This window comes from Dama dama, chromosome 18, assembly GCF_033118175.1.
Source record: "Dama dama isolate Ldn47 chromosome 18, ASM3311817v1, whole genome shotgun sequence".
Taxonomy (NCBI): Eukaryota; Metazoa; Chordata; class Mammalia; order Artiodactyla; family Cervidae; genus Dama; species Dama dama.
This window is the reverse complement of record NC_083698.1, coordinates 54,424,422-54,447,855: the sequence shown is the minus strand read 5'-3', so window position 1 is coordinate 54,447,855 and position 23,434 is coordinate 54,424,422. Positions and strand designations below refer to the sequence as shown.

General features: G+C 35.0%; 2 protein-coding genes across 2 annotated transcripts in view; both read right to left on the bottom strand.

The window, feature by feature from the left end:
- Positions 1-5,970, bottom strand: part of LOC133072271 (protein ILRUN-like) — a 32,153-nt gene extending 26,183 nt beyond the window's left edge. The window contains exon 1 of the mRNA XM_061165350.1: positions 5,780-5,970. The gene's annotated coding sequence lies outside the window, so the exon portion shown is untranslated. The remainder of the gene's footprint in view (positions 1-5,779) is intronic.
- Positions 1-23,434, bottom strand: part of IMMP2L (inner mitochondrial membrane peptidase subunit 2) — a 914,520-nt gene that overhangs the window by 686,785 nt on the left and 204,301 nt on the right. The window lies entirely within an intron of this gene.

Genomic DNA, 23,434 nt, shown 5'->3' with positions numbered 1-23,434 from the left:
TTCAAAAATAGCTTAGTCAAAAGGAAAAATAGTAATCTGAGATTTTAGTCATAAAATAATTTAAATGCATATTTATAGATATATATTACTTGAGCTAATTGTAACAGTTATTTTAAATAAATATTTATTTACTTTTAATGGAACACCAGTTACTTAGGATTCAGGAATGTAAAATAGGACCACTAAAAAGCTATTAGCTTTAAATTATAAATAGTAATTCCTAACATTTTGGTATACTTCACTTCTGTAGTCTTGTATTGAAATAGATACAATTAAAAAAAATACAAATATCAAAGAAAGCAAAATAAAAATAATTCTTATTCTACTTTTTCATTTAATATTATTATCAGTAATTTACCATAATTTATTTTACCAGTGAATAAATTCCAACATCATTTTAAATAAATACACACTGTTAAGCATTTGTACCTACCAAAATATTTTTAACCATTCTATGATTTTTTTGGTGTTTATGTTTTTGTTTTAATATTTTTGTATTAGGAATCCTTCTGTAATAAAACACTTCATGTAATTATTTATCTAGCTCTCTGATTACTTCCTTAGAAAAAATTCTTTGAGGTGGAATTACTGGATCAAAGGCTGTTAATCTTAATGCATATTCTCTAATCCCTTCTAAAAAGACTGAAGAATCTTACATCCCCATACAAGGATATAATTTCTATTCCCTCAAACCCCTGCTCATACTAGATATTACTGTTCAGCACTGTCAATGTGGTAGGTCAAAATAGCGTATCACAGTTGATTCATTTGCATTTCTTTATTATAAAGGTTGAACTCCTTGTAAAATTTTACTGTAGTAAGTATCTACTGGAATTTGAATTTAAGCTATAATGTAGTTTTGCCGATAACTGAATTGTGAGCAACAACTGCTATTTATAATTTATTATTGCTTGAAGTCACAGTGTGACGTGCTGTGCTTAAATTATGTACAGTACTGTTTTTTAAAATTATATTTCAAAAAATCTCCCAAAGCAAATCAGAGTAAATGTCTTCTCTCCTCACTTATTTCATCATGTTTATACAGATATAAGAAAATTATACCTAAAGAGTTTTTCATGTATTAGGTATTTTAAAAGTAATAAGTCCATCACTGGGCTTCCCTTGTGGCTCAACTGGTAAAGAATCTGCCTGAAATACGGGAGACCTGGGTTCGATCCCTGGGTTGTGAAGATCCCCTGGAAAATGTACTGGCTACCCACTCCAGTATTATGGTCAAGATAATTCCATGGACTGTACAGTCCATGGGGTCATAAAGAGTCAGACATGACTAAGCAGCTTTCATGGTCCATCATCACCCCTCAATTAAGAATACGAATTAATATTTAATAGTGACACTATAAAAAAGAGTGCTTATCCAACAACTGTTAAATTGAATGAAGGTTTTTAAAATTTTTCAAAACCACAGAAAATATTTTAACGAAGACCAAAGGTAAGTAATAAAATAGCTCATTTTAGACAAAGTTACAACAGTTCCAAAACTGTAATATGTAATCTCCCTCCAGAAACGTTCCGAGATGGTTCAGTTTTCCATTGTCTTCTCCATTGCCAAATAAAGAAATTCTCATAGCCATATTTAGTCTTCAATAATATCTCTGTTTCATGAATATGAAATAGCAGAAGTCAAAGGGCCAAGTGTAAAGGGAAACAGAAATAAAGAAGCTACATGACACCATCTCTCCAAGCTTGATTCCACTTCCATAAATACAGGAGGCTAATCAAGGGCTTCAGCACTATATGTCACTATGATATTGTGACAAACAGTCCCAGCTTATTTTTAAGAGTAATATTCACTACAAGAGAGTCATTTTCTTTATCATAGTCACAGATATCAAACAGAAAAAACTACATGTACGAAGATGTATAAGACATAACAACCTGGTAAACTTTCACTGGTCTCAGTACTGGGGTGGGGTGGGGGGACTATCAAAGAAATTTAGGGGGGAAATTGTGTACTGGATATCAAAATGACATCACAAATTACTGTTAATTTTCTTAAAAGTGAAGAGGTAGTCATAGTTTTATATAGGAGAATGGCTTTACTCTTTTCTGTAAGTATGAATATGTTAAGTATTGGTCTTCAAATGTCTAATCTGAAATTGCTCTACTAAAAACCAAGATTAGTCAGGAAGAGTAATATTAATAATAATTAGAGTGGTGAAAATGAGAAAAAACATTACCTTGTGTATGTGGGGAGAGGACTAGTATAAATGTTTAAATTAGTTAATATTAACTCTAAATAACATGATCACAGCATCCAGTCCCATCACTTCACAGCAAATAGATGGGGAAACAATGGAAACAGTGACAGACTTTTTTCTTGGGCTCCAAATTCACTGCAGATGGTGAATAAAGCCATGAAATTAAAAGACACTTGCCCCTTGGAAGAAAAGCTATGATGAACCTAGATAGTATATTAAAAAGCAGAGACACTACTTTGCCAACAAAGGTCCATCTAGTCAAAGCTATGGTTTTTCCAGTAGTCATGTATGGATGTGAGAGTTGGACCATAAGGAAGGCTGACTGCTGAAGAACTGATGCTTTGAACTGTGGTGCTGGAGAAGACTCTTAGGAGTCCCTTGGACTGCAAGGAGATCAAACCAGTCAATCCTAAAGGAAATCAATCCTGAATATTCACTGAAAGGACTGATACTGAAGCTGAAGCTCCAATACTTTGGCCACCTGATGCAACTAACTGACTCATTAGAAAAGGTCCTGATTCTGGGAAAGATTGAAGGCAGAAGGAGAAGGGAACGACAGAGGACAAGATGGTTGGATGGCATCACCGATCCAATGGACATGAGTTTGAGCAAGCTCTGGGAAATTGGAGAGGACATGGAAGCCCGGCATGCTGAGGTCCATGGTGTCCCAAAGAGTCGGACATGACTTGGCAACTGAACAACAAAAAACTCTAAATACCAAAGTCAAAATAATATTAAATTATAAATAGACATCTACAAATAATTCTTTATCAAGGAAAACGACTTAGGAAAATTTTAAAAGGTGATCTCCATACTTTTATTGTTAATTTGCAATTCTTTAATCCTCATTAATCATCTGACTAGTCAGGTAAGCATTCTGGGTTCACTACAACATTACAGCTTAAAATTTACCTTTCTGCAATGTATTTCCTATCCCATATAAAACTTATTATGGATATGATCTAAAATTATCTATTCTAAACCTCATATTCCAACAGGTGAACAAACAAAAGCTAAACACACTGACTATGCCAAAGCCTTTGACTGTGTGGATCACAATAAACTGTGGAAAATTCTGAAAGAGATGGGAATACCAGACCACCTGACCTGCCTCTTGAGAAACCTGTATGCAGGTCAGCAAGCAACAGTTAGAACTGGACATGGAACAACAGACTGGTTCCAAATAGGAAAAGGAGTACATCAAGGCTGTATGCTGTCACCCTGCTTATTTAACTTATATGCAGAATACATCATGAGAAACACTGAGCTTGAGGAAGCACAAGCTGGAATCAAGATTGCCAGGAGGAATATCAATAACCTCAGATATGCAGATGACACCACCCTTATGGCAGAAAGTGAAGAAGAACTAAAGAGCCTCTTGATGAAAGTAAAAGAGAAGAGTGAAAAAGTTGGCTTAAAGCTCAACATTCAGAAAACTGAGGTCATGGCATCTGGGTCCATCATTTCATGGCAAATAGATGGGGAAACAGTGGACACAGTGGCAGACTTTATTTTTCTGGGCTCCAAAATCACTGCAGATGGTGACTGCAGCCATGAAATTAAAAGATGTTTACTCCTTGGAAGGAAAGTTATGACCAACCTAGACAGCATATTAAAAAGCAGAGACATTACTTTGCCACAAAGGTCCGTCTAGTCAAAGCTAAGGTTTTTCCAGTGGTCATGTATGGATGTGAGAGTTGGACTATAAAGAAAGCTGAGCGCCGAAGAATTGATATTTTTGAACTGTGGTGTTGGAGAAGACTCTTGAGAGTCCCTTGGACTGCAAGGAGATCCAACCAGTCCATCCTAAAGGAGATCAGTCCTGGGTGTTCATTGGAAGGACTGATGCTGAAGCTGAAACTCCAATACTTTGGCTACCTCATGCGAAGAATTGACTCATTGGAAAAGACCCTGATGCTGGGAAAGATTGAGAGCAGGAGGAGAAGGGGACGACAGAGGACGAGATGGTTGGATGGCATTACCGACTCGATGGACATGAGTTTGGGTAAACTCTGGGAGTTGGTGATGGACAGGGAGGCCTGGCGTGCTGCAGTTCATGGGTTTGCAAAGAGTCGGACACGACTGAGCAACTGAACTGAACTGAAACACATATGGGAAAACTTAGTTCATCAATGCACTGTTTCTGAATAAAAAAATAAAATCTTAAACTATTTTCAGAGGTAAGTTAGAAGCTAGAAAGCAGTCCGACAGTATCTTGATAACTTAAATGCTATCATAAAATCCTCTGGTTTACACAAGATAAATGCAGAGGTAGAAGGAGAGAACCACAAATTGCCTTGATGTCTGAAATGGAAGCAGAAACACAAAGAGTGTGTAATATGAAAAATTCTGAACTCTCCAGGTGTCTATATATGAAAAACCTCCTGATCTCAGTGTGAAGAGGGATTTAACTGCATATATGATCACCTGTTTGGAGAGGAGAGGTAAATATAGTAAATATATACTATATGGAAATAAATAAAGGAACAAAGCACTATGAAGCACAATAACTGCTCATATTTTTCCATCTTTTCATTGCTGAGCTGGAGAATATAAAAGATAACTGTGGTAGCCACTTCATGACCTCTCAGTCATATTAGAACTAATGAAAGTACAATGATCCAATCTTACTCAGAAAATGTGTATTAGTTTTAAAAAGAGCACCAATGAAAGCTCTCTCAGAATATTCTCCTATAAGCTCTTAAAAGTTATTTTGAAAATTGTCAATACAACTGGAGTTCTTTTCAATTCAGCTGCAGGTTACAAAGAATACTAAAGATACTTCAAAAACTGATGTAATATCTGAAAATTTTAAACTATATTACACCAATTATGACATGGTACAATCAAAACCATGAGAGCTTAAAAAGAAAAGAAGCTCACAAATGATAATTAGAAATGCATTTACAAGATAATTCAGTTTTCCCCAGTAGAAAAAGTATTGTCCTTTCTTGCTTCATTATTGGTAGAAAACTTATTTCAGAGCCCACAGATTCTTAAAGCATTACAAAGTCTAAATAATACAAAAATATTGGTCATCAGAATAAGTAATGCTTCAGATTTACAAGCCCCGGTGAAGCAAGATTTAGCTACGTTAATTAGAGGTGTGTTACGTCTTAGAGTAGGTAACAGATGGATACCGTGCACAATAAATGTGCACACCAATGGGTGAGATGTTCATAATGCTGAAGGGCAAGAGAGAGAGATGTATAGCTTGGGAAGTGATGTGGATAATTACTTGTCATTAAACAGCAGAGTAATTGCTTCAGCATATTCCCACGTAACTATTCCACATGAAATCTCAACATGTCCTTGGACTTGCTAAACATACATAGTTGTCTCAGATAATTTTAGCAATAAGAATCAGCAGTGAATGATGCATCACACTTCAAAAGAAAATCATTGTTTTATTATTTAGTCTCACAAAACACTTTAGAGACTCTAAACATTAATAAGAGAGAGAGAAAAAGCCATTGATTTTTATATTAGTAAGACCTTGATAAGACCTCAGAATCCACTTTTTTCTAACCTGCTCAGACTACATGCCTGATAAAACTTACCATATATAAATTTAATTATTTAAAATATCTTCTCTTCTTTTGGAAAACTGTTATATATTCAACATTTGAATTTCATACTAAGCAAAATTTTAAAACTCTAAGTTGCTACAGGATGTTGTCTGAAATCAATGGATACAGAAGATTCTGGGTAGCCAAAACAAAGGGAGTGGTGTAAATCTCAAAGTCTCAACATACCCTAGAAAAAGCAAACAAAAACAAACAATCAGGAGCAACAAATTAAATGATAGAAACTGATGACTCAGCATAGCTGGAAAACAGAAATTTTTCAACTTTAAATTACTTGCAAGTAAAAATGTAAACATTAAATTAGAGCATGCTTCACTGGAGCTCTTGCCACTAGCTTTCACAGAGACCAAGAGTAGTTCAAGAGAATTTATAGAGAAAGAAGAGGGGACTGATGGCAGATCTGAACGTGATTTACAACCACTTCTAGAAAGTCAATCCGATATGTAAAAATAGTGAAAAATCAACAGTTTGATATGAGCACTGAAATAGAGAAGGGACTGGAAAAGATACATTGGAGATGACAAGGCAGTCTCAGCAAGCTTTCATGTTGGAGAGAGAAGAGAGTTTCTTTGGAAATTATACACAGAGAAGTAAAAAAACAAAAGGAAATATAGCATCCCATAAGACAAAAGAAAATTTAAAATCAAAGGAAACATGACTATTCCTAAGCCATGCCATCCAGTAAAGAACCAATACTTCGCCTGCAGTGATAGAATAGAGTGCACTTCAACTAGGAACATTATAACCACCCAACACACTGAAAAAACAAACAGACAACAAAAAACTCCTATAAAAATAAAATTGAGAATGATAACCCAAACAATTCATCCAATGAAAATTCTACCCCACTCCCAAAATTTTTCAAAACAAAGGGAAACTGTAATGTAACACTCAAAGGTTAAATACCCTCAAACTGACATTAGGTAGATGAAAAATAAATTTAAAAATAAGAGCAAATGCATGATCAGAAAAAGAAATAAAAATTGATTGAACTCAGAAAAAATAGAACAATAGCTAATCATACCACAGTGGACACTAAATTACAAAATACTAAGCAAAAAGATTTCAATGAAAATATAACGAGAGATAGTACAAAAATAACAGAGAAACAACCAAGTGAATAAAATGAAACTGACACAAAAATACAAAGGGTCACAGACAAAGTGGTTGAAATAGAAGACAGGCAAAAGGAAATTCAATTTACATAGAAATCAAATTTCTAAGGAATATTTTAATGGAATAGAAATAATATTTGAAATACTACTTAAATAAGGTATTCATTATGGAAGACCTAAATCTATACACTGAAAAGCACCACTTGGCATCAAGCAAAAAAGACTTTCAATGATCAAGCCCTAGTAAAACTAGTAAATATTAAAAGGAAAAAATTCTCAGGGCTTCCAGGCCAAAAAAAAATTACTAATAATAATGTACAAAGAAAAAAAAAGAGAAACTAGCAAAGCTTATTAAATACAAAACTCAAAGCAAAATACTGATGTCATTTTCACAAAATTCCAGGAAATAAAGTTGACCCTAAAGATTTACATCCAGCTAATCTACCTTTGAGTATCAAACCTACAGAAAAAACTGTTTTAAACATGTAATAGTTCAAGGAATTCCATGTCCATAAGGCCTTGAGAAATCTATGAGAAGATGAACTTCACCCAACTAAGCAAATACTGGGGAAGTTAAGTCAAAAGTTAAGTGTGCATTTACATATTTATTTGTAGACATAAGACACAAAGACAGGTTAAACACAGGAAATAATATGCTACATGATATACACAATATACTATATAATGAATGCTCTCACAAAGTAGAAAGAATGCTGATAAAACAATGGGATAAGAAAGAAAGGGAAAGAATAAAGTAGAATAAGCTTGTTGCATAGGAAACAGGCAGGTATACTACTAAAAGTTGACAAACCAGACATGAAAAAGTTAAAATTTTAAGTTGAGAATAAAGGCAAAATTACAAATGTGACTACTTAAACAAAAATAAAGAACTCAGAGAGGCCAAAGGCATAGCTGGGGCAAAACCAGTAGGAGACTTTAACATATTGCTGATAGATGAGGTAGACTAAAAATTAAAAAAAAATTTAATCCTGAAAATATAATTAGTAATAAAGATTCTATGTATATTAAATTTTACATCTGGAAAATGGAAAATAAACCTTTCTCTATATGAAACATCACAAAATGAATCATGTATTATGTCACAAGGAAAGTATCAGTAAGTTCTATAAAATAGATACAAATACCACTCTTGTTTCAGTGAAACAAAACTAGAAATCATCTAAGCAGATTTGTGGAAGGCCTCTCCTAACTGGACATTTAAAAAAAATTTTAAGCCATTTTTGGATAAACAGGCAAATACAAACAAAAAACTGTCTTTTAAAAATGATCATGAAAACCCTACATATCAGATATTTTTACAGGACTGGTCAAAGGAAAACTCATAGCCTTAAACATCCCTTTCAATGAAACTCAAAGTACAAAAACAAATGAATTATCTTCAGGGACAGAAATGGCAGCCCAAGTCTCTAACACTCTCCATCTCTCTCTTTTTCTGTTCCAGCTCTGACTCAGTCAGAAAAGGTTTTGCACTTTTAAAGACTCATGTGATATATATGTATTAAAATATCAGCTCATAAAGGTGTTTGAAATAAAATTTTATATAACATGGTGATTCATACATGTGCATCTAAAGAAAGACATTGCCCAGCTATGTTGCAGGTTCTCATTGTTCTATTTGGTCCCAATAAGGCAAAAGAGTTCCTGGGAATTGAACTCCCTGGAGGTACTAATATATGGCCTAGTGTCAGAGACACCAGACTACTAGACAGGTCTGATTTTTCATACTTCATTTACTTACTCCATTTTGCTTCATTTTTATTTATTCCATTCCCTCTTTTTCATCATCTCTTAATATACAGAAAAACAGAAGAAAATGTAGGTCAGTTTCAGGCAAAATGGGTCAGGTTCCTACGGAAACCAAATTTTGAGACACACCTATTCTGTCTCCAGTCACATCTCTCTTGTATTTTTAATCATCCCATACAGACCTCTGACAAGCAGCTTTCCTTGGCCTTTCACCCTGTGGCAGGAACAGGTTAACAGCCAGCTCCTATGAGCTCAGCAGAGATTCACAGTTACTAATGCTTTTCTGGTATTTAAGCTTTTAACACTTGTACAAGAAGTAAGGGAGACAAGAATGGCCTTCTTAACAAAAAAAAGGAGAAAACTAGAGCAGTATTTTAGCTTCCCTTACCTTCTCTTTTTAATGGATATCTTAAATATTTAAAACATTTGATAAAATGATACACATTCTTATATAAGAACAATTTTAAGGATAAATAAGTATCTAAATTGTGATATAACCCTGGGGAGTTCTAAAAACCCAATGGACAGCAAGAAAGGCAAAATGTCTACAGAGTAGAAAAACACCAAACTAAATGGCAAATGGACAGGAAGAAAACATTTAGAGCAGATGTAGCAGATAAAGATTAACATTTATTATATAGAACAACTCAAGTAAAAACAGGTAGAGATTTATCAATATCAACTAACACAAAAACAAATTTAAAAAATGTCCAACATCACAAATAATTTAAGAAATATAAATAAAATCAAGATACTCTTGCCAAGAGATTACAAATTGAAGAATTGTGTAATATCTGTTATTAGTGAGAATATGGAGAATCATTCTCTTAAGATGTTGGTGAGAATGTAAAATTAAACAACTTTACTAGAGGGCAACACAGCCAATGCCCACCAAAATTAAAGATCTACCTACCATTTAATTTCCATATCTAACTTGCTTTTATTCTAAACAATCACACTTGTAAATTTTCATATAAATAAAGGAATAAAGGTCTGGAATAATACACAGCAAATGGATAATGGTTTCCTATGGGAAAGGAACTGTACGCAAGTAAAAAGAGGAAAGAGGTACTTGTAGTTTTTAATTCAATATATTCTTACCCAATGTTTGAATTTTTATGTCAAGAATGGTTTCATGCATACTTTTATAACTTCCTAAGTTTTTTTTTAAAAGACCACAGTAAATTACAAAATGGAGATACTGTGTGATTAGAACATTTCAGATACATTTAGTTATAATGACACTTTTCAACACATTCTTTAGTCTCAGTGTTTTTATACTTTCCTTTGTACTTGCCTATTTGTGTAATCTATCTTTGATTTTGGTATGGATTCCACAATAATATCTTCCAGTTCAAAAATTCTAACAGTAAATTGTCTAAAAAGTTTATCCTATCTATAATGGTATTTTACTTTTAGTGACAACATTTTTCATGTCCACAATTTCTAATTAGTGTTTTTTTTTAATATCTACACATTCTTATTTGGTTCCACCTGTCTGACTACATAATTTCTCACTCTCGTCCAATGAAAGCTATTTTATCACTTACCCTATGGGGGGAAAAATGATATTTATTTAAAAGTTTTTAACAGATCCATACATTAAACTAATTTTATTAATGTATAAAGCAAATTCATGTTTGTGCAATTGATAAAGCTGTCTTTCTCAAAAGTAGATTTCTTCATGTTTTTATGTCATTTATAGTGGATATGGTAAAGTGGCCCTGCAGATACTATATCTGATGAGTCAGACCAAATAACTGAGAATGGTGCCAAAAACAGATCAGCAAGTATCACAGATGTTTAATTTTCATTGTTCCAATCTTGCTTCAACTCCATCTTTAAATTTTCGTGAAGTTATTTAAAAGTAAGCCTACATGCTTATTGCTTCTCTTGTGGCTCAGCTGGTAAAGAATCCACCTGCAATGCTAGAGACCTGGGCTCGATCCCTAGGTTGGGAAGATCCCCTGGAGAAGAGAAAGGGTTACCCGCTCCAGTATTATTTAAGTTTGGATATTCAGGCTTCAGAAATTCTGCAGTACTTTCTTTATTCAGTTAAGATTTTTATATTAGGATTAAAGTGATAAATAATGCAACAAGGATCAGCAGCTGTCAGTCAAGTGAAACGGGTTCTTTTTAAGCAAGGGATCATAAAGAGAAATACAAGATATTAAATAGTTCATTTTAACTTAGAAATATAAATAAACATTGATTTGTCAATCTTTCGATGTTATTTAAAGATACAAAACAACTATTTAGGAATAGCTAATACCCACTCCAGTATTCTTGCCTGGAAAATCCCACAGACAGAAGAGCCTGGCGGGTTATGGGGTCGCAAAGAGTTGGAAAGGACTCAGCCACTGAGCATGAATGCATGAACAATAAAAGTAACTAGTATAATCATCCTCTATTATTAATTTATTCCTGTTTTCCATACCTCCTAGCACATATTCTGCACTATCTAAATGAAGATCTTAAATAAACTCTTCAGATAGATGGATAGATAGATGGACAGATAAACAGATGAATAGAAATGAATCAACTATTCAGCAGAAAGAACCAATCTGATCTCAAATTAGTCAAACCTAGTGTGACCAAGTTATGATCAGAGAAATGGCAAAGCCAAGTGGCAAGTAGGAGACATAGAACGAGGTGAGAAAATGGAAGAAGTCAAGAGCGGAAGCACAGTAAAAGCACCTCATGGAGGAGGTAAGCCTCAACTAAGGTAGAGGAGAAGGTTTTACAATCAAACGCACAGTGGCAGAGATGAGGACCTGTGGGCCACAATGACATCAGCTTAGAATAGGAGAGATGTGTGGCAGTTATGCATGACTAAGAACAGAAGCGAACTGTGCAAGAAAACACCTGTTCTTCCGTTTAACCACATCCTTGTTCTGCTATGACTGTAAACATTTTAAATAAAAATATGAGAGTAAGAATTCAACTGTCTAACCCATCCTCCTCATTCTACCTACAGTAAATTGTTATCAGGCATAACAAAGGGGAGCAGGTATTCCAAATAGTCAATTGCTGGTAAAAAGTTAATAGATATAACATGAATCAAAATATATTAAAAACAAAACAGTAAAAAGTGAGTAAGCACATCTTAATCATCTTTGATAAATTAGACTCATTTAGGACCTTACAGCACCCATGAAGGAAAGAAAAACTGTTATCAATAATATATATTAAATGCCAATGCATGTCAGGTACTATAAGGTATGCTTCTGGTTAACACTTCACTTAACACTTACTGTGCACTCTTGTGAAGTATTATTACTCTTGTTCTATAAATAAAGAAATTCAAGTTTGTAACACTGCTTACTCATCAATGAGAGAATTAGCAATAGGTTTGATTTCAGAGCCCCATTACTTTGTCATTAGCATTGTGTGTGTTATATGATTTTTAAAAATTAGTAGTTGGCAACAATCTTTCCCCAAAATTGAGCCAATGTAACTGTATTTACCCGGAGTGTCGAGAATACTGTCCCAGAAGTCATGGCCCACCTTTTTCTGCATCACAGCGCACTACTAGTAGGTGAGTTCCTCTAGATTTTATTTGTACAAACAATTCTTCCTTCAAACTACATTACAGCAAAAACACTTACCACAAAGGAAATTGCTAACAAAATCATTATCTACCTCAGTACAAACTAATGCTATTACCTCCAGGAAACAGAAGCAACTGAATTACATAATAGAAATATTAGTTTAAAAGGTCACTGGATGTCAGGATGCATCATTTTACAGAAGCCTCCTGAGACACCATTCATCAGAAATTACAATGCTTGAAACATCAAGTTCAATGCCATGATTCAGCAGATCTCTCTCTTCCCTGATTTATTTAGCACCGGTTATGAAGATCTGCAAGGGGGAGGACAGTTATTCTCTCCCTGAAACATTTCCTTTCACTTGTAAAGAAGAGAGAAAACCAGAGAGGCCTCTCTAAGCAACACTTTATTAAATATAAATCTAATACCCTACATAAATATATAGAGCCTGTACCCAGAAATCAGCTTAAGGAGGAGCCGGCTAACTCCCAAACCCTGATTTAATAATGAAACTAAGACTCAGTAAAGGGTTTATCCAGTCAAATGATGATTGAAAGAACCACAAGTAAAGAGGGGTAACAATATTATACTACTGCTCTCTGCTAGATAAAAGCCCTTCAGTCTAACAAAACATGAAACAAAGATATGAAAGTTAGTGATATTTTCATCCATGTCATTTAAAAACTTCAGCTTTTTCTTCTGGATCCTACACTTGCAGAGTAAAGGAATTTGGTGAAAATTGAGTCATCAGTGTTTGCAATACATCAAAATACTTTCCTAACTCTACACTTAATCTAAGTGAACCTGAAATAGCATTCAATAATCGTATTAAGATAAGGATGCCTGTTTTAAAATGATTGATAAGACCTGTGTATACACTCCAAAGTGCTAATTTGGGATTAAAAAGCAATTATAATTGCCAAAGAGCATACATTGATCACTGATCCTACCACTCTGTATACAGAATACTGTAGACAGTTCATGTTAAACATAACCAAGAAACTCTAGTAGAGGGAAAGAAACAGAAAGAAAAATTTATTGGACATCACATGAACTGAAATCTGCAAATTTGTCTTTTTCTGATTTCAATTCCAAGACTCACTTTTTATAAAATACACAGGAAAAATTATTAGTACTAGGGATCAAGTACATCTCTGTTAATTTAATATGTGCCCTAGACATTAAATTTTTTAAATCCTGTTAAAGACCTCTTTGTACATTAAGGTTATTATTGCAAAATAATATATTTATCAAGTTCTCTCTGTATCAAATTAAAAAGCTGGAACAAAAGAGTATAAAAAACATTATTTTAATTGTTTTTTTAAATTACATACTATCTACATTTCTTAAATTTTAAAACTGAGTATTTTCTGCCATTATGATTCCTATTTTATCAAAACATATCCCTAATGTTCACCATATTCTAATACATAAAATGTAATACAATCGCTTTAGAATAATCCTTAGCTATATCTTTGAGAGCTAGACATACATATACCCTATGTCCCAAGCAATTCTATTCTTAGATCAAAAGCCAAGAGACATTCATATATATATATATATATAAGAAAATTTAAGCTATATCTGTAGTTTCCAAAAAATCGGTAACAACCCAAATGTCTATTAACAGTAGAGCTGAAATATAAACTGTCCAGTAATCTTACAGAGAAACACTTTATAGCAGTAAGAATGAACTTTCTCTACACATAGTGGGGATGAAGTCATTGACATACTGTTGAGTGAAAGAAGTCAGACACAAAAGAGTATGTATTACATAGTTCAATTTACATACACCTTTAAAAACAGGCAAAACTAATCTATGGAGCTAATAATCATTTGGGTATTAGTGACCAGAAGGGAGCCTGAGGAAGATGACATTCTCTGCATTCATCTGTGTGGTGGTTACCTGGCAACCACCTTGCAAAAGTTCACCAAGCAGTACTCTTACAATGCATACTCATTTCTGCTTGCCTGTTATATTAATGCTTTGACTTAAGATCATCACTTCAAACATTAATCATACAGTAGAATTTTCCTAAGATTGCATCCTGGTGTTAATGAATTCACCCTAGCAATAGTTATCAGAGTCATCAGCTTCTATCATGACTTTCTACTAACTAAGCATGTGACTTTTAATACAATTTAACCCCTCAGTGGTAATTCTAATAGTCAAACAAATCTCAGATCTTCTGGAGATTTTTTTTTTGAAAAATATTAAATCATTTTAATTTATTTAACAAATATTTATGTGAGCTTACTGTTGGGTTGACCAAAATGGTTGTTCAGGTTTTTATAGAGATGTATGGGAAAACCCAAACAAACTTTTTGGCTCACCCAATATATATAAGACACTGTTGGAGAAACTTGTCACTTTTACTCTAGTGGAAAGAAATTAGAAAATATGCAGAAAACATGAGAAGGGTAGAAGGAAGACATAAACTGCAATTAGTAACTGCAAAGTATGAGTTCTTAATCCTCCTTCACATCCTACTCTTTGTGAACCCACGGACTGTAGTCCGCCAGGCTCCCCTGAATTGGAAAAGTATAGATAAACACACACCAAATGAAATTTTCATTCCAGTATAAACACATCTGAACACGCAAACACAGAAGGGAACCTTGCTTTCAGTAACTATTTCGTTGTACTGTAAAGTAAATCTTCTCCCGGGTTAACACTCCAGTATAAATCCTCATGAGTAAGTCTTGATAACATATGAAATATTTAAGCATTTCCTTAAAATCACAGAGGACAGAACTGGAACCAAAGAGGCAGATTTTTCAAACAAAGAGATTAGGTCAATAATTAAGAAGGAACTTTAAACAACCAAAATATTTTAAAAAGCAGTATTAAAAGAGAAACTTGATGCTGGATTGTAAAGAAGCAAGAATTTGTATTTGGGAGGGACATGACCTACAAGACTTCTCTATGATTTAATTCAAAGAATAGAAATTATCAGTTAGGATAATTTTGAAAATATATTAAAATATGACATATTTTTGTTTATTGCATGTAAATAATAAAAGGCATACACAAAATTACATTCATAATAAATTGATATTTAAAGTACTCTATCATAGATCTTAAAATGCTATTATAATTATACATATATGGTATAACAAAAATTAAATTTTATATTCCTTTTTTACTGAGCATTGTATCTAAGTATTTTTAATATGTCAACTTTTACTATAATTCTAGCTAGGTTAATAAGAATGTTTGTATCAGTAAATATACCATTCTTAAATAGAAATATATATATATATATAAATTTCTTAAAAAGGAACATTATTTCTTAAAATCTATTTCAATAACCTTCTAGAACAAAAGTGCAAAACACAAGCAAACTAAAAAAAAAAAAAAAAACTTATGTATGGGTACACTAAAATCAAATCACCTAAAAATTCAAATAACAGAATAAAACAGCAATGAAACTCATCAAGGCTGCTCTGTTTCTGCCACTCCCTTGTGGCTGCAAATTATCTTCCATCAGTTAAACCCAACCAAGCTGAAAATCCTTGCAACTGCCTATTATACACACTAGACATTTATAGAATATTACCAACAAATATTTATTGTGTAGCTGTAGCCTGTTCTAATCCATTCTCCACACTACAGTTACAATGGTCTTCCTAAAATGATAATTTTATCAAGTCACGCCCCTTCAAAAAGTCATAAATGCTTTCCCTTCTACCAGAGGATCACATATTAGTTCCTGCAAAGGACTCTTTGGGTTACACACCCTGGTTACTTGTGCAGCCTTACTCCATCTGGACTTAGTTTTGCAACCACATGGCTCTAATTTCAGGTTTTCTGAACTTTTTGGATTCTCATCTCTAAACATGAGCTGTCACTTCTGCCTAGAACACTATTTCCTGATCTTTCATCCTAACTTCTGCTCAGTCTTCAATATTCACTTGCAAGAAGGAAAGATCTTCAAGGAGAAGACCTTCTTGGCTCCCCACATACCAGTGCTTCACCTCTCCAGCCGTCTCATGGTGGGTTATAGCACTTGGTCGCCTACCTTCCTCACCATCAGCAAGACAGGGACCATTTCTCTGCCACTGCACTGTGCCCAATGACAACTAGAAAATTCATTATCTGTTGTATGAGTGAATGATATAAATGCCAGCTATTGATATAATATCGGTACTGGGTTCTTGGAACACTACCCAGAATAAGAATATATTTCCCACCCAAATAACTTCCTAGTTTGGGCATTTGCTTAAATTTGAAAAAGTAGAGTAGAAGAGTAGGTGACCATGACCAAATTACTTTTCCTCTTCAAACTTTAACTCCTGCTACTGTAAACTGGGGAACATTCACCATTTCATCCTGTGGTGTAACTATCCACTCACTGATAAAACCAGAAAACCCGCCATCATACCTAATCCAATCCAAAAGTCTGCACCTACCTAAAAAGAGATATTGCAATCTATCCACTGTTCCCTATTTCTTTTCTTCTTTCCTCACAGATAATCCAGCTTTTCTATTGGGCTTTCAGGTATATTTTCCCATTTTTGCCACCATCCAAGTTATTTGTCACCGAGCAGTCAGAAAACCTTTATCAAACTATAAATTTAACTGTTTCTCTACTTAATCTCCCTCAATAACGCCCCCACTGCCCTATTAAATAACGAGCCCTTAACAATATCTCCAAATTCATTTCATCCAACTATGCCCAAACAAAATTCCAGACATACTGGCCACCTTCCACATCTTGCATTATATCAAGCTTTGTCCTGCCTCAGAGCCTTTGCATATGCTGTTCTCTCTGCCTAACACACTGTTCCCTTCATGTGTTGTAAAGCTGGTTCCTTTACTTCCTTCAGCTTCAATGTTACTTCTCTTCAGAGACATTTTCCCTGAACATGGCATCTAAATTGTCCCCTCAGCTTGCATTCCTGCTATCCTCTATTATCATGCTTTCCTTTTTTGTATTCAGCACATTCTCATGTACAGAGGCATGCCTTGGTACACAGCAACTGACTATTTTCTTCAGGTGTTTTAAGGTAAAAAGAAAAGAAGGGAAGCTATACATGGGCAGAACATATGCAGTCTACTTTTATGTGAGCACAGGTTCCCTGTTTTCTCTAAAATTCACCTTCAGTCTGACATCCATCAGTTAAGCTAGATAAATGCCTTCTGTTCTGACTACTACTGTTATTGCATAAGTTACCTGAGATAAGGCAAGGGTTGATATGATTCAGTCAATATAAGTAGATAGCTATTACCTCAGAAAGGATGACATATGATCATGGGGAAATGGAAAATAAAATGCTTGACAGTTTTGGTAAGAGAAACAAATCCAGAAAGTTCTGAAAGTGAAGTGCCACTTAAGGGTGGTGGCATTAGGAAGCCATCTTGTGATAAGGCTTTGGAGAAAAAACAAAAATGAGGCAAAACAACAACATTTGCGTCCCAGAAACACACGACTATAAACAGGAATAATACTAATGGGGATAGACAGAGGAGCAAAGATAAACCCTGATTATTTCACATTTCACATAAGGTTTTTTCCCTAGCATTTTCCCTGTACAGAAATATTCAGCATGAAAATTGGAAATTTCATACAGGATGACCTAGAATGCAATCCAAATTTTATGAGTCAACCAATTCTTTTATAACTCCTAGGCCAGTCTAATATTGCTGAATGTGTAATATTACTAATGTGAGGTCGGATAAAAATGCCAAGTAGATCTACTCAGAGGAAAATGTTTCCACTGTGCTTCATGAGAGCTGGATGCACTCAGGTTCATTTTACATTGGTCACCTGAGGTATAATTTTCTCCCACCACTCGGCAATAAGCAGCTGTTTGCAATAAGACCCATGTCACAGACGATGTTAGACCATCTCCTGGGGTTTACAGAATGTTGATTCCTAAAGGCCAGATTTAACACTTCAGGGGAATATAAAAGCCAGCAAGCAACTACAGAAGGAGAAGTAATACATGGTGTTTGATTATTTGACAACTGCAACTTATTATAGGCATTGGTTACCACAGAAACTATGATCTGTAAATGGCCCTGATGGGAAATGCTGAAAAATTGTATGCTGTGCAAAAAACTGAATTGACTCACTGAACAACAGAGATGAGAGGCACCAGGAGGATTACCTGGTGGCAGTTCTGGGTAATAGTTAACAGGTCTGAATGTCTAGTCAAAGCACTAATGTCCCATTTGACAACCCTGGCCTCCATTGGAACACCTGCTACATTGGGTAGATTTTTTTTTAAGGCAGCTCTGTTATAGAATTCTTTATATTAACTGAAAATCTACCTCAACTATTTATACCCATTCAGTATAAATAATCTATAATCCCTAGAGCCAACAGAATAAATCAAAATTGTCTTCTACATTCCTACAAACATTTGGAGAAAGCTATTATTGGGTGGGCCAAAAGTCCATCTGCAACATCTTACGGAAAAACCTGAATGAACTTTTTGTTCATTTGCTCAGTGCATATGCTCATTTTCCTTATCTTCAGATTAAACTGCAGTCGCTTATTCAACTGTAACCTTGATTGTAGGGCATGGTGTTGAGTCACTTTAATGATCTAACCACTATCTTCTCAGTATATTGCTATCACTATATCTCAACAATCAAAGCCAAGTGCACTAACCTAACATTAAAAGCCAACATATATACTAAGTGTTTGGCATGTCTTATGCCATCAAATCCTAATAAGGGAAGAATTATAAGCACCATCTTAGAATGAAGATATTGAGGACTACAGAAATAGAAATTCCTGCTAGAGGCTGTATAGTTAGAGACAAGCACAGGAATTGAATACATGGCTGACTGCAAAGCCTGACCCCTGTCCAGATTACTTACAAGCTTCTGGCAAGATCTGAGCAGAGGAGGTAAGAGAAGGGGTAAGAGAAGTTTCTGAGCAACTGTTAAATCCTAATTATGTTATTTTTTATATAAACTGACTTGAGCCACCTATGTGTTCAGTGTAACAACTCTTCTCCAAGTAATTGGGAAAAAAAAAAAAAAAACGGGCTAAGCCATGCAAAGTTGAGGATGGAGTTGTCCAATATCTCAGGAAGAAGTCTGAACTTACCATAGTTACAAGACCACTGGATATTTTAAGTGATAGAATTATACATTTACTAAAGTAACTTTACATTTAACTCTAATGATTGATATGTGTGGATGGATAGAAAGAAAGCCATACTGGAGACTGAGAGCAGTAAAGTAACTCTCCCAACGGTCCAAATGAACTCTGCGCCAAAGTCTAAACTAGATAACGTCACAAGGAGTTGGAACAAGATATATGAGTTCAAAACATGAAGACGACCTATAGGATAGGAGAAAATGTTTCAAAAGATAAAACCAGTAACATATTAATATTCAAAATAAATAGCTCATACAATTCAACATAAAAAAAAATTTGCTTAGAGAAAGGGCAGAAGAACTGAATAGACATTTTTCCTAAGAAAAAATGGAGATAGCCAATAGGTCCATGAAAAAAATGCTTAACATCACTAATCAGAGAAATGCAAATCAAAATCATAATGAAATATAATCTCACATCCGTCAGAATGAAAGTGAAAAGTGTTGGTCACTCAGTCACGTCCAACTCTTTGCGACCCCATGTACTATATAGTCTATCAGACTCCTGTTTGCATGGATTCTCCAGGCAAAAATACTGGAGTGGGTAGCCACTCCCTTCTCAAAGGGATCTTCCCAATCCAGGGATCGAAATTCCCAATTGCAGGCAGATTCTTTACCATCTGGGCCACCAGGGAAGCTGTCAGAATGGTCATCATGAAAAAGGACACAAATAAATGTTTGTGAGGCCACAAAAAAGGGATTCCGCTTATACTGTTGGTGGGAATGTAAACTGGTGAAGCATGATGGACAGCATTATGGAGGTTCCTCAAAAAATCTAAAAATAGGAATACTGTATTAACCAGCAATTCCAGTCCTGGGCATGTATCTGAAGAAAATGAAAACATTAGTTTAAAAATATACATGCACTACAATGTTCATAGCAGCATTTTTTATAATAGCCAAGGTACAGAAGCAACTTAAGTGTCCATCAACAGATGAATGGATAAAGAAGACATGATATATATATATACCACAGAATATCACTCAGCCATTTAAAAAAAAGATATTCTGCCATTTCCAACACCATTGATGAGCCTGAAGGGTATTATCCTTAGTGAAATAAGGCAGAGAAAGACAAATACTCTATGCTATCACTTGTATGTGGAATCTAAAAAATAAAACAAGTGAATGAATAACAAAACAGAAATAGACTCACGAATACAGAGAACAAACCCGTGGTAGCAAGAGGTAAGGCAGAAGTGGCAAGGTAGTAGTTTGTATCTCTTAATCCTCTACCCTTAAAATAAAACTGCTACAAGAATGTATTATATAGCACAGGGAATATAGCCAACATTTTATTAAAAAATTATAAATGGAACCTAACCTATAAAAATATTGAATCATTATGCTGTACATCTGAAACTAATATTGTAAATCAATTGTACTTCAAATATTTTTAATGTATAGAAACAGAGGTAGATATGTTTATAGTAAGAGACTGAGGAAGCTTTTTTCCAGTTTCATATTTTATAATAATTAGATCAATTCCATGGGAGCAGAGGGTGGTGGGGAGAGTAGGAAGCTGAACTTGAGAATGCCAGCAAAGCTTTAGAATAATATTTGAAGGTAATGGAGTGAGAATGACAAGGGAAGGCATTCCTATGATAAACTTAACTTTCTGAGGCCAATTCATTTGTTGCCTGTGATATCCCCCCACTACTTTCTTCTCATAAATAGAACTTTTTCTCTTATACAACATTTGATCTAAAAATCCTATTAAAGCATTTATTATGATAAAATAGTTGCATGTTTATTTTCAAACTAGATCATGTTTCCTTCAGTGCTAAATTCCTAGTCATTCTCTAAAACATAGCAGATGCTCTTTTTATGTAAAAAAAGGAGCAAGTTATTGATTCATCTAATTATACTGCAGTCCCACACTTCTCCATGTTAGAAGTCAAAGTAGATTTTTTTCATAAGTAAAATACAGAATGTTTATAAAATCTTTTTCTAATAATAGCAAATAGTTCATGTGAATCTGCCTTACAAAAAGGCCATTATGTCCATACATTTTTTTTCCATATGCCCGAATGACATCATTAGTATCATTAACAGAACTAGAATTCTGGGATAGTCTTTAGAAACTATGAAATTAGCATTAAACTATGCATCATTGGCCCTAGTTGTCCTCCTTGTAGAAACTGAGTTTCTGCCATCTACTTACTGGCTGACTTACCTTCTAATGGTTGTGATATCTGAAAGAAAGGAATATTTATTTTTCTGTCCTTTTTATGTATCAGTTCAGTTCAGTTCAGTTGCTCAGTTGTGTCCAACTCTTTGCAACCCCATGAATCGCAGCACGCCAGGCCTCCCTGTCCATCACAAACTCCCGGAGTTTACTCAAACTCATGTCCATCGAGTCGATGATGTCATCCAGCCATCTCATCCTCTGTTGTCCCCTTCTCCTCCTGCCCCTAATCCCTCCCAGCATCAGGTTCTTTTCCAATGAGTCAATTCTTCGCATGAGGTGGCCAAAGTACTGGAGTTTCAGCTTCAGCATCAGTCCTTCCAGTGAACACCCAGGACTGATCTCCTTTAGGATGAACTGGTTGGATCTCCTTGCAGTCCAAGGGACTCTCTCAAGAGTCTTCTCCAACACCACAATTCAAAAGCATCAATTTTTCGGTGCTCAGCTTTCTTCACAGTCCAACTCTCACATCCATACATGACCACTGGAAAAACCAGAGCCTTGACTAAACAGACCTTTGTTGGCAAAGTAGTGTCTCTGCTTTTTAATATGCTGTCTAGGTTGGTCATAACTTTCCTTCCAAGGAGTAAGCGTCTTTTAATTTCATGGCTGCAATCACCATCTGCAGTGATTTTGGAGCCCCAAAAAATAAAGTCTGACACTGTTTCCACTGTTTCCCTGTCTATTTCCCATGAAGTGATGGGACCAGATGCCATGATCTTAGTTTTCTGAATGTTAAGCTTTAAGCCAACTTTTTGAATAAATTCCTAAAGACCTGCCTAGAATTAATCTAAACTAGCAAAGAAATCTTTTCTTCATCAAAAATCCTTTCATTTATTTTCTTCCAAAGTAGACTGATTTCGGTGTGTACTAGTTAATAGTTTATAACCTTGGTCTTCCATGCTGAACACACCAGAGGCTTTCCCCCCTCACCCCCAGATTCAGTTTTCCTGCAAGTTTAGCAGTAAACCATAAGGAAAAGAATGATTTTTGAGCTACAACCACATTATCAAAACAGAAGAGCCTCCTAGAGCCCTAATTACCAGAATCAGACAGAGAATGACTATCTCCATTCTAGTTTTCTCTAATATTTAAGGGGAAAAAAAGATTAACTGCTAATATTGAGAACAATGTTAGGTTAAAAATATGAATGAGCACCTATGTTGGGCAGCAGCTATGCGAGGTACTGGGATGGTAACCAAGCCTCAGGAAATGTTATTCCCACCCTCCAGGAGTTGTACAGGCAAGTGGGATAGAAAGTACATAAGAGAACAAAATAGTTTAAAAAGAGTTTTGAGCAGGAAGTCAACAAATGCAGCCAGTTCATTCACAACAAGGTGTCTTCCTTTTTAAATTTCTAAAGTTAAAGATCAGCTTTTCTCACTTAACTTTAGTAAAGCAAATAAATTTGTCTTGGCTTCCATAGCGCCATATGTCTTACACAGGTGACAAAACATTAACCAATAACCCTCTACAACAAGCTTTAACTAACAACGTATCTAGAAGGGTGGCCACGTGGTGCCGGTGAGGGGAGCAGAGGGGGGGACCTTGACTTAAGGAGAGAGAAGCGCCAAACCGCCTCTCAGGGAAACAGAGGGAGAGGCAGACCAGGGAAACATGTGGGTCTTTCCCCAGGCAAGGCCAGACTCTTACACACTCCCAAATCCAGTCCTGGGCCTCTCCCTCCTCTCCGCCTGTCACACAGAACGTGCTCCCTGTCCAAATCAAAATGAATGCTCCTTCTTCCCTAATGCAGAAAAGTTTCTGCACCTAATTGCCCTCCAGTGTCATAGTTCTCATCTACTCCATGCGAACTGATGATGTTATTTACTCAAAGATATTTCCTTCATAACAGGAAATCCTGATATCAATTGTTAAAGTAATAAAATA